Raw genomic sequence first — 13776 nt, 5'->3', positions numbered from 1 at the left:
GCTGTCCTTTAGGATAACAATGTTCTTAACTGCTTTACCCATTTCTTTTGTGGACTCCTCTCAGGGGAACACACCCTGTTGGCAAACAGAAGGTTCTTTAACAGAGGTATTAAAGGGTGACTCCAAAGTGCACCTACTTGCATGTGCCTAGCTGTGACTCAGCTGATCCTTTACCAGCTCAGCGCAGGGAAGCCCAGGGAGCCTACTGTGTAGCCGCGTTATTTATAGTTCATTCCAAAATGTGCTCCTGCAAATCAGTTTTAGAGCGAGTGCTGTGACCATGTTAAGCCCAGAGTACAAGCTACACATCTGCAGCTCCAAATGTCCTTCTGAGCTGACAATTTCTCTCTGGCCTGATGCCAGGTGTGTCCTTATTTGATATGCTGAGTCCCTTCAAAGTGAAGGTTAGCTTTCCTGGGATGCTGAGGACCACAGGGATACCATCATTGTCACAAACCAAACCCTATCGCATGGTCCGTTTGGCACCCTCTTTTTTGGCAGGATTTGGTGACAAATAAATGTTACACCTTGGTCATGACTAAGTCATGGCAAATTTATCAGATTATGATAGACTCACTGTTCTTCCCCTTGGGCTAAAAGAAACTAGCTAAGTCTGTACAGTTGGGTTTTGGGTTTCAGGAGAAACTGCTTTCTGTTTCACAGACTGACCAGCACAGACTCAAAATGACTTGGGAGCAGACACACTGATTCTGCATCTGTTGTGCCACGCCAGTGTTTGTAAGCTGGCTTGTACACTCTGCTTGCTTCAGAAGCAGCCAGTCACTTCTAAGCCTGAGATGTATAAATCCCTCAGCCTGATAAAGCACTGGAGCCCAAACTTGCCAACATGATAGGAGGAAATTTTATCTGCAGTGTTTAAATTACGCGTATCTATGAGAAACCCAGGAACACTTGAACCATTTAGGAACAATTAACATGATCAGATAATGAAGGGTCAAGGAGCAGAGGTAATTATATAGTGATTAGAAATAGCATTAGAGGCTAAGGATAATTTCATATAGTTGAAATTCTGGTTTACGCAGTTTTTGCAAATGCCACAAACACAACAAACAATTTACAAAAAATATCATGTAAAACATGAACACCATTGGTCTTAACAGTTGTTAACACAAGAGTGAATTCTTTTCTGAAAGAGGACTTCGGCAGATGAAAAGGCTCTTGCACATACATTTTCCTAGTGTGATTCTATTCTAAAGCCTGCTAAGTAAAATTCATAACTTCTCTTCTGGGCTCAGCATAATAACTGACTAGATGACTAATGACTGGAATACATTTGCAGTGCTCACGCCTCCCAGTGACCCTGCAGGACTACAGCGACTCTGACAGGAGCGGATTCTGCACAATGCCAGCGTGAAAACTGTCTGCAACTTCCAGCTTCCTCAGCCTTGCATTACATGTATTTTAGAAGGAAGGAGAAAAAGGTCTTCCCTTTCCATAACAGATCCTTGTGAAACTGAAGAAATACCTCTGCCCTCTGAGACTGACAGAGTATTTAATAGCTGCTTCTCTCAGTCTTTGGGAGAAAGTCTACTCAAAACTGCAGCTTAAGATAATCTAATCAGGATCAGTTTCAGCATGGGAGGCAGAAAAAGCTATGCCCACCATTCTTAAAACCCCCCAAAACCTGACAAATATTTATACTTTCCAATGAAGCAAGAGGACAGAGCTGCACCTGCGTATTGAAAAAGGATGCCTTCTCTAATTTTTGCAGACATGTTATGCCTCAATATGTTTATCAGTTGAATTCTGCAAGATTTTTACAGCTTTCATATTTTGCTTTCTTGCACTGTAATTCAGTATCAATATTTGTACAGTTTGGGCTCTGAAGAGTATTTTCTCTCTCTTTCATATCTGATCTACTTAAAAGGGCAAATTTAGTTTAGAAAAGAGGAAAAATTACCTTAGTAAGCATAAACAAAGAAAAGATAGCTTGCTGGGAGAGACAGACTGCTTAAAACTCACCAAGGGCTCACCAAAGATGATATAAGGCCATTTTTTTTTTCATGTTTTGTAAGAGCTAGCTGGTTTGTGATTACATGGTTCAGACATTCATCTTTGTACCTCTGTATCACCACACGTTAACTGAAATATATATATGCATATATTTACTTTATTCACAGTTGGTAAGAGCTAACCCAGAATTGTCTACTAGGAAACTTTGGGCTATTCCTATATCTTATTGATATTGCGATAGAACAGATACCCACAGACAAATAGTGCGTCATTTCTCTTATCATGCTCATTACAGCTTTTGAACCTGCAATTCTAAAAAGAGCGGCATGTGGTCATGTGGTTGTACAGTGAATCTGCGTCAGTCAAGCAAAATTACTAGTCCAAGGCAAGGTTTTTTGTTGTTTGTTAAAATGCACTCTCTCTGACCCAACTTAACGATGTTTGCTTTTCTGCAATGTCAGGAAAGTTCTTCCTGGTAAATAACAAATATATTTAGTGAGCCTCCCATAGATTAGATATGTCAGCTTCTAGATGACTGAACATTTTGAACTAGAATAAGAAAGAGAGACTTTCATTCTCAGTTGCCCCCTTAATAAAATTATGCATTTCATAAGACAGCTTAGAGCACTGAAAATGGTAACACAATGCATGCAACTTTCTTGAAGATACCCCTTCAACCTTTTTACATCTGAAAGAGTCTCCCAAATTGTGCAGACCTGACTCCTGTCCTCCGAAGACATTGATGAATGTCCCTGAGCAGTGCCGGGTTCAAGTGCTGAGATTCCTGACGCACAGACTGTACATGACTCTTCTCCCAAATGCAGTATCGAGAGCTAATGTGGCGACAAGGCACGCCAATCCCTGAGGTTCAGTGTCTGGTAGTTAGACTCATTACAATTAGTCAACTTGATATATTGTTTACAATTTACACCAAACAAGCTTGGGGCTAATTATGACTTAGCTAGTTTGTCTCTTTGATGTCATGATCCTCTGCAGGAGGCCCAGCTAGTGAACAGAAACTACATTTAGTCTCAAACTCAGGTACAGAGAATCAACATGGCTTTCAAATTCAATTGTAGCTATGCAAAGTCCTCAGACATTAAGAATGATATTAGCGCAGCTAATGGATTTGCTTTCAATAGATTTATTTCTACATCCTCTTAAAACACCTGCTATCTAGGAAAGCAGCGGTTAAGAAAAAAAATAATCTACTAGAAATTTCACTTACTGCTTAGTGAGTTCAGACACAGCAAGGCTTCATAGGCACAAAATGCAATGGAAGAGTCCCACATTGCTTACCCTGAAATTTATGGATTGCATTTCTGACTGAAGTTACATTATTATGAAAGCTATATCATAAAAGATGGATGATTTGACCCCTTCATTTAGAATGCCAGGTCCACTCTGGCATTATGTGGCTAAAATAATGTATTAATGAAAGCTACATGAATAGGCATGCAATCGTATTTATTACACAATTTGACTTATTTCAAATCACAGAAACAATGAGTAAAGTTTTTAAAGAGGAAACTAGACCTAGTGCAAAAAGAAGGGCAGAAGTGAAATAAGAAAATAAAGAATTTCCAACAGAATATAAAGCTCTTTCTCTTGATGAGAATTCTAAATCACAAAAATCCCCTTTGCTGTGGACACAACTGTCAGATAATTGACCTTGACTCTCACTTTCACCTTTGGCACTGGGTGCATAACTCAAACTATAGCCAATTATTCCATAGGCATGCCCAGAGGGGCAAGAAATGTTGCAGTTAGAGGACTGTAGCATCATATAATCTCTCTCAATAACTTCTTGATCAAATCTGCATATTTTATAACTGTAAGGTTTTTTAACCTTCATTCTTGCAACTCAGCATAGAAAAAAAGTTTCATACTTCTTTTGACTTCACAACAGTAATAAAGAATCTGCAACTAGATTTTAGCTGACACATACTATGGTGAATCACGAGACAAACTAGAATTCCCTTTGTTCTTTCATCGCTGGATGGAGCCTGCCCTGTTTCTTGCAGAAGTAAAAATGTATGTGTATTCCCACAATAAGGCAACGTGCAAGAGGAATGTGAATTTATTTCACTCATTTGTATTTTACAGTTCCAACCACACTTGCATTATTCACATTTAAAAGACATAATCAGAATTAAAATTCTAACAATGAATTCGTCTACTACCATACAATTCCTTAAATCAAACCCTCCATGTTCTAATAGTTTATTATGCAACCATCTTTAATTGTGTGGTTAGAATTCACAGGGTATCTGAAATAATGTAAGATGCGGATCCCAACAAAACAATTTTTAAGACTTCATGGAAATTTTGAGTTTCTTAGTCATTCTGAAGATCAGAACAGTTTTATTTTCATGCCTAACCTTACAGTCTCACATTTGAAGAACAAAAATAAAAAAGACCCCAACCATGGCCTTACTGATTGTCATCTTTGCATTCAAAGTTATTGAACTTTAAATGAGGGGTGTGAATTCAGTGGAAAAAGCCTCTCATTTCTCACTGCAAAGTTAAGTAAGAAACAAGAATAACAGCTTATTAACACAGGATTTCCCAGTAAACTCTACTCTGTTTCTGAGCAGTAAGTTCATCAATCCATACCAAAGTATCTTAAAAAATTGAAAGACAGGGAAAGACAGATGTTAAAAGCAAAACTACAAACAGTTTGAGCTCTACAATAAATTCCCAACCACCTTATCTTTCATTCCTCTCTGTATTTTTATGTAATTATAGCAAATTTTGTTTAGGTACCGAGGCAAAATTAGGTTAATGGAATGGATAAATATTGCGTTCATGGAAACAATAAAATAAGAGTGGTAGTTCAGACAAGATGATGCCTATAAATGCCACTTTCCTTGCCTGCCTCCAGAAAAACACTTGTGAGTAGCACCAATGAGGGAAAATCCCAGGGTTGTTTTGTCAGAAGAAACACCATGACTAAAGTGAAATCAATCAGTTTTGCAGGCCTTATTTTTAAAAGCTATTTCAGTTGTTGATTTATTCCTTTGTATGTTAAAGGAAAGGATATGACCCAAACTTGCAGTCTGAAATTGGATGCAGACTTTCCCCACCATTTAAAGGAGCCAGTCAGTTTATCTGCTGAGACAGGGATTGACCGCAACTTTCAGACCCAGGATTTGCACTAACCCATCTTTGCTACAGAGGAAAACTATGCACTGACAGCAGAAGACTCAGAGCCCTTCAAACTGAAGCACCGATATCTGTGAAAATCCTGATGAGGTTCCTCACAAGATTTTATCATAAAAGAAGAGCTTTGTACTGGATCTGTTTGGGGAATAGCATACTGGGCCAAATTCTTCACAGGGACTAACTGAAATCCTCCTGAAACTGCACGTGTGTATCTGAGAAAAGAACTGTGGTCACAGCAGTTTTTTCAATATTCAAAGAAATGTATGGGTATATATATATATATTTTTTTATTGTAGGTACCTCTACTGGTTACAGATGGGCTTTTCCATTTCTTTTAAAGATGAGAGCACCATTGCTTTGCTGCTATGGTTGCTTTTATTTAGTATGTTTACTCCACTTGAAAATCTCTGACCTCTGCATTCCCTGTGTGATTAAAAAGAAAAGCAGTGAAAACTGATTAATAAAAGGCTACGACTGTACTAGCAAAGCAGTTACAGGCATAGGGAATTTGTGTGAGTTGAAGAGTATGCCCCTTTGAGACTAAACACCTCTTCTTTCTGGTCTTTTGACACTGTTACCCCACAGGAACCCACTCCTCTCTCCCTCCGCTGAGTAAATTCACCTGGCCAGCTGATAGCAAAATCATACTTCCATCTCTCCTGAGATAAAAGGATAAAGTTAAAGGAATGTTATAATTCCTTTATAACATGAAAACCAGCAGTGAATCTGAACCACCTGAGTTCTGTTGCTGCACGACAATGATAAATGTCTGCTTGAAGTGCAAAGATCAAGTGCTGGGAGAGCAAGGTCAGATGCTCTACATGACATCTAATGTGACTGTCATTTCTCAGACTCACTAGCCGATGGAAACATGGCGACAGGATGAACCAATCACTAAGGTATCATGTCTGGCATTTAAACAAAGTCCAGTAATTCCAGCAGTGCCAAATGATTAGAGATCTAATTGCCATCGTCTAACGAATTCCTCTGTGCCATGGCATTTACGTTCAAAAAAAGTGTTAAGCTGAGTCTGGTGATGAACTCTTAAGAAAAATGCATTTTTAAAAGATCAGATTCTCATTTTCTATTCCTAAATAATCTCATGAATTAATAAAAGGTTCCATCCAGGCATATCTATAAATAATGGAAGACTGTTTTGCTGTTTTATTGAGAATTATCTCTCTATATGTTCTGAAATTTGGCTCTAGGGAAATACTGTTGTCTGTATTAAACTCCCATCCGAGATCATGAGAATTACACAATTCAATTTTTTTGTTTTAAAAATCATTATCAATTTCTTTTCTTTGGAGAGTGTATCACCTTACAATTGTTTCAACATATTAGTGACAGACATGAGATATCAAGCATTGATTAAAGGAGTAGAAAATATAACTTCTTGTGAGACTGAAGACCAACGCATGTCAGTTAAGGTGAGCTGATCACGCTCTTTGAGTATCTCCAGGGGAACAGATTGCTCTTCAGTTGATTAAAATGGAGCAATTACAAAATCCAACAGCTGAAAGCTAAAATTTGACAAACTCATCTGCAAAATTAGATGTCCATTTTCCAATGGACCACTAACATTTATTGGTTAACATTTTAAAATGTTAACTACTCAAACAGTTCCCAAAGACTGTGAAGAGTTTTCTGTTCCTCGCAACTTCTAAATGAAGTTGCATTTTTTTTCCTAGAAAGGGAATGTTCTCTATCAAAAAAACAAAAAAACAAAAAACCCCCCAAAAACAAAACAAAAACAGAGTCAGGAAGTCCAGCGACCTGGGTAGCATCAAAGAATCCTGCAGACTACTTTGCTATGATTTCTGTTTGCTTGCATAATCTAAACATTTCCAGTTGGATTTGGATTTCACCACTCACATGTGCCACATCCCCTTAAAAAAAAATTCTTTTCTCCAGATTCCTGACTTTGATTCACTCCTATTCCTGAAAATTCTTAAAATTATGCAGATAAATAAAAGTCTTGTCAGCTGAACATCCACTGACACGGGTTTTTATCTGCCACTGAAGTCTGCCTTCTTCACAAATGGGGAGGTCTCCCAAATGCCTCTCCACGTCACTTTCTGATCTCCTCTTAAAGGTCAGATCAAAGTGAACAAATGTAGGCAGATAAAGTTGAATGCAAAGGGGTCTGAGCTTTTTTCAGATGCTGTGATTGACAGCTAAGGCCTTGCACAGTGACAGTGTCACTTGAGAGACCCTACACTTTTTTTCCCAGGTTTTCTGCAGTCTCTGGTGTCACAGGGGGACAGCCCCCTGTGGTAATGCCAGGCTCCTCACTGTCAGGGGGCTAAGACCTGGACTAATTCATTGCGGTGCAGTTTAATTAAACTGCACCGGAGTTGTTTCCCTGGTAAAATAAGTGTGGGAAGAGAATGTGTGTCAAAAGAGACATGCCTCTTACTGTGTGTGCTTTATTGTTACACCACAGCTAATATATTGTGGGAATTCCCATGGAGTCAATGATAAACTATATTATCAAGCTCCATAAAATAGGCATTCTACTAGTGAGGGTTACTGTAGCCCACAATTCCATTAATCCTCCTAATTTATTATATTATAGCTGTATGTGAGGTCTCATAAATTTATTATACCCCTTTCATCCTGATAAAAATGCTTGTTTCTCCTCTCAAATAAAAACCCCTTATTATTTGTTGTGTCTGTCTCTAAAAAATAAATGTATCAGCCACTTGCAAGAAAATATGATTATTGGCTGAGAAATACAAACTGCATTTGACATGTCTTCTGCCATAAAATTAAAGAATTTTATTAAACCTTGCTTTCTGAGTACAAACACCAGTATATGAAAGGCCATTGAATTTTTATTTGTTTTGGTTTTAGAGCATTGTATTCTATTTTATATATATATATTCTATTTATATATATATATATATATCTTTACAAGTTTTTTTTTAATTTAAAGCCACAAAACCTGCATTGGTCAGCTTTGCCTTTTATGAAAGAGGCAGTTTTTGAGACTCGACATTACGTATCTCTTGGAAATTGATCTGGGTGGCAAATAAAATCATTCCCTCTTGGAGGGCATTTCACATGAGTAAAATACATGACAACAGGTTACAGCGCAGTAATCTGTACTAACATATTTTATGTACGCTAATGTAAATGCTATGTTAGGTAAGTCTATCTGATGAAAATAACAAACTTTTTCCCCAGAGTTTGTGTCCCTGAAGAAGACACAAAGCAGGTTCCATCTTTCACTGGGACTTAATGGTGGGATAGAAAGTCTGCCTCCGCCACAGTCCAAAGACAGGAAAAAGTCCCCTATCACAGTTCAAAGAAAAATGCAAAGATGATCTCGGTTTAGTGGAGTCTCACAATGAGCAGTATCAAGTGTGGTTAGGGAACACAGGAAAGCCACTCTAGGGTCCCCATAGGCCAGTGTCCTCTCTCTCTCTCTGATGGTGGCCAAAAGTAGGTACCTAAGTGAGAAAAGGCCAAAATATATGACACTTCCCCCAGCTGCTGTTTAAGCCTGTAGATACTTTCAGTTCAGAGGATTTACTGAGACTGATGTGTTTTGTCTATTTACTAACCCTCCATGGATATGCTGTCCAAAAACATGTCCATTCTCCCCTTGAACCCATAAGCTTTCTCAATCTACAACACCCTCTGGCATGGAGGGTGCATCTACTATGCACCCATGCATCTACATGCATACAGCCATGCATCTACTACACATTGGGTGAAGAACCATCTTGTATTCATTTAGACCCTGGTACCTTTTCACATCACGGCCCTAGATTTTCTGTTAGAAAAAATTATGAACAGTTTGTCCTTGTCCATTCTCTCCACACTACTACTCCTTTTCTTCATATCTATTATCCTCCCACCAAGTCCCCTCTGTTGCAAGCTGAAGACCCCAAGTCTACTCAATCATTCCTTGCACAGAAGCCACTCCTTGGATCTGTATTTTAAGGACAGTATTCTCCCTCCTATATCTTTCTTCCTTTTTGGATTCCACTCCCAATTATCAAGGGATATTTCATGCTGCCAGTAAGCTTGTTACGTGATGAGCTTCTACTAAGCTAGTTCTCCTTGCAATTAGAGTGTAAGAAAAGTGCTTATCCAGTGCAGCTAAAGTATGCAGCTTTATCAGTGGATAACCCCTCCTCTTAGCCCCTGTAACAAACAAGCCTGCCAGGTGGGTCAATATTTGTGCTGTTATTATTGCAATGGTGTTTTTTCCCTGAATGCTCAGATCTTGGCACAGTGTCTTTCTACTAAGACATGTAGCGGTTGAAGACTTAAGCAACAGTTTAGAGAAAGAATCCTCTGTTTGTCCCCATTAGACGCTATGTTAAAGTACAAAGGCCCACTCAGGGGCCATTAAAGGCTAGGAAAGTCTGCAGAAACAGGAGGAGCATCTGTATCACATAAGAGGTAGTCAAAGCAGTAGTTAATACAGCTAGACGATGGCACAAGCAGAACACAAACTGGAGCTGGACACCATCAATGTCCTAGTTTTTGCTGCATTCCCTTTTCCATATAACTCCTCTCAGGTAGCTCTGTGCACTTTGAAACCATGAAGCTGCACATGAGCACAAGGAAGGTCTTCATGAGGGGCTTGCAGGATCGGTGCATTAAGCTGGCTCAGACAACTCCAAAAAGTCCCAGGCTTTCTGTCGCAATTGTCAGGAACAAACTGAAGCTCGCTTCACCTGAAGCGCAGGGAGCCGGTGTTTACAAAATAGCTCTTAACACTAGAAATAGCTGCCACCCATGGCATTCACTACAGTAAACACAGCACCAATATCTGGTTCCCAATCCTGATGAAAAAGTTTGAAGCACAAGGAAATTTTGTTATTGAAAATCTTACATCTTCTGAAAAGGGAACTTCCCATCTCTGAGACCAGATAATCCAAAGGAATCAACCAACCAGGCCACATTTGGACAAATGCTGAAACTAGCAGGTCACATAGATCTATAAATTGTAAAAAGTCGATTACTGTTGAAATTAGTTTCAATCATTAAAAAAAGGCTCAGGAAAAAGTTCTGAAATGTTGTGATATGGTTTTAAGAATGGATCAGGAAGCAAGGATAGGAAGACTAAGAAATGCTCTAGTCAGAAACTCTGCTGTGAAAGAGAACTGAGTATTATCTCAAAAGCCACTCAATTTTCTTTATTTCAACAGTTTCCTGTTCTGAGTTAGAAAAAAGTCACTTTTAAAAAGACTATTATCTGAAGAAAGCTGAAGCTGTTAGGAGAGTCTGATTTGGCCTAATTAACTGCAATAAAAGAAAGGAACATGAAGCAAATTATTTTATAGGAACCCTGGGAGGAAAAAAGTATTGTTTTCCTAACAGCCTGAAAAATAATGACTGACAAGTATTTCCTAACCTTGTCTTTGCTGAAACCCTTGGGGAAGAAATAGATAGATTTAAAACTGCGCTGAGTGTAGCGTCATGAGCCTGGGCAATCAGTAAAAGCAGAAACAATGCTAACAGAGCAGTATCTAGTATCCATGCTGGCCCTTACCCAGGGTAGGCGGAGAAAACAAGGGGAAAAGCTCTTACTCTTCAAAACAGCTCAGGTGTTTTGTCATCAGGGGAGAAAAAAGCTTTCCTACTCAAGCTGTTTAAAGTAGCCTGATGAGAACTGCTGTCTATAAATCTTTAGGACAAACCTTCACTTTGAACATGAGTCAGAGAGGACTCTCAACTTCACGTGTCGATCTGTACCATAGCGCATATTTGGATAACTCCACTAAAACTAACAAAATGATTGGATTTACTCTGGAGTAACGGGGATTCGAATCCTATCCATATTATAAAATCTGCCTCTTTATACAGCAGGCAGCAGACCTTGTACTGCCCTTCGTTGGACAAGGATGGATACTGGACCATTAACTGCCTTGAAATATCATGCTGGATAGGGAAAGACCTCCCATCTTTTACTAGTGTAGCCTCCTGGAACGATCACTTTTAGACTGTTTCATGTCTAAAAGTTTCTGAGTTCACACCAGAAGTTCATGCCCGTTAAGGTCTTAAACCAAGAACAGCCTTGGAAACCAAGAACAGATCATTGTTAGTTCAGCACTTCAACTCTTTTATCAGATTCCTGGTGCTTACTTGTCAAACCACAGCAAGACATGCCTTTAACATTTGAATTAGACACCACAAGTTAGAGAAATAGTTACGGAAACCTGAAGTAGATCATACGCTGGCTGTGCCATGAAATCTGATATTTACCTGGCTATCAACTCTGTTATTAGTTTTTCAACAAAAATTGCCAGGCTTTACATGCAGAAATGGCTCCATGGCACTCATTTTTACCTCGACTAAAGGCAATTTGTTATTAAGATGGGGAAAAAAACGTTCAGATTCAGAGAACTAATTACTGCTGATGATATCAAGTTCCAGCGAAATCGTATTTGGCCATATATGCCATGAATTTGCTATCTGACAGTACAGTGCATTTTCTGCTTCCTGGATGGGTTGTCATATTTGGGAGACCAGTTCTCAGCCTCCCAGGGCTCAGTGACTCACCCAGCAGGTATCCTGTTCAACATGCCATCTGAGCAAGAGGCAGGAATGGAAAACCAGATATTTTCTGCTCTCTTTTCCAGTCTTGAACCTGTTTTTTTCCCTAAACTATTTATATGATTAGAATACTCCAGAGTTATCCTGCGTATGGGTATTGATGCTTGATCTAGGTCTGTGAGCAAGGCTTTTGTTTTCAGTTCTCTCCTGAAAAACTTTATCTCTTCAGGTTTGCTCTTGGTCTCAGCCCATCTAAGACAGATGCCATGTATCACAAAATACATATTGGATAATGCTAGCATGTATTCGATAATGCTGAAAACCAAAAGTTACCTCTACTAAATAAATGTGAGGTCTTTACTACGGAGTTGGTACATCCTGGGACACTACTTCTTAAAAAAGTTTATTATTCAAAGAGCAACATTTCATTCTCTGTCTTCCCCCTTGCCCATTTCCTTTCTGTCAGGAGCTGCCCTTCATTCCTCAAATAAAAAAACTGCGTTAGATGACTTAAATATGCAGCACAGCCCTTGGCCTAATAATTTTCTCCATTAAGGCCATCTTCCTCCACTGTTAAGTGTGGATTTTTGCTGGCCAACAGATTGTCTCCTGCCTAAACAAGTCCTTTTTAACGCCGGCATCCAAATCCTACCTGTAATGACATAAAAATCACTACGAGCTGACAAAGTGAGATAATTTCTCATTCTGGGTAGCAAAAATTGCTCCTTTATCACTGAACTGTTCCTGAGACTTCAGTAGTTAAACTCGCAGTCTCATTTCCAGTATTTCACTTAACTTAGCAGCCAGATATTGAAAAGAACTAAACTCTTTAAACCTCTGTACAATTGGTTTCTGAAGTCAAATGTGAGGAAACTCATTCAATGCCATATTAAAATCATCAATTTTTTGACAGAGCAGAAAGTGCATCAGACTTACCAACCATAAAAAGAGAGTGCTACAAAATCAGTGGACTAGTTTTGTGCAATACCCTTTAAACACTACATAGTTTATGGCCATCACCTTAACTGGTAGGTGGAAAGAGCTTTCAAGCATTAGTTACTCATCATCCAGTTAGAGGACACATCGCTGCTTTCACAAAAAATATTTACTGCCCGCCTTTTTTTTTTTTTAAAGTGAAATTTAGTTGTAGATTTTGGCTAGCCAGAATAGAGCTACCAAATGAGAAGGGAGGAACGTAGACCTGAACATTTTATCCAGTTCATCCTTTTAGCATGATGCTAAGATGACTGAGTAACACTCCTGCGGTCATTAACAGGCATTGGCTGATTTTGTGTGTGGTTTGCCTTGGTTAAATACTCTAGGATGCCTGTATGACTACTGCCATTACTGTCCTGGGACAGTGGAGTTAGTCTTCACACAACCTGAAGCTTTGCATTTTCTACCCTAGTATATGAAAGTGATCCTTCACATGGAAAATACTCGACTTTTCAAGCCAAGCTTCACAGTTTGGAAGAGCGTATAAATACACTCACCAACTTGCCTTGACTAACATCTCCCACAGATAGAGGGACAATCCATTAGTCACACATACAGCAGATATGCCCAGGAGAGACATCAGTATGCACATAATCCAGTGGTGAGATAAGGTTAGAATTCAGAAAGGTATTTAGGACCAACTGCCATTAATCGCAATAGAAATGAGGCACTGAGGTAGTATGTGATGTGGGCATGAGCACTTCCATATCCCAAAAAGTGAGCGAACAAGCAAAGGTGGCAGGCAAAACTTTGTAGGATTGTTTACCAGAGATCTACCTTAATGTATAGACTAGAGTAGGACTAGGACAAGGTGGAGGTTAAAGCTTTGTGTTCTCAAGAAGAAAGAGGAAAATGCTGTACGCTTCATTATACGCAGCTATAAAACCACAGCTGGTGATTTTCACATAAGCTGACAAGATGAGACAAAACCTGCATTTTTCACCAGTTTTTAATTCAACTCACTGACTAGGTTGGAACTTGCAAATTCTTTTGCCTTTATTAAAACAGATCCTGTATTAGCTAATTAACTTGGGAAAATACATGCTTAGGAAAAACATTGCCATCTGCATTTCATAAGCAGCCCTAATTGTGGAGGCTCATAGGAGCCAAACTGATAATGAAAAA

This window comes from Dromaius novaehollandiae, chromosome 4 (assembly GCF_036370855.1).
Source record: "Dromaius novaehollandiae isolate bDroNov1 chromosome 4, bDroNov1.hap1, whole genome shotgun sequence".
NCBI lineage: Eukaryota > Metazoa > Chordata > Aves > Casuariiformes > Dromaiidae > Dromaius > Dromaius novaehollandiae.
The sequence above is the reverse complement of the archived record's forward strand: the minus strand, read 5'-3'. Positions refer to the sequence as shown.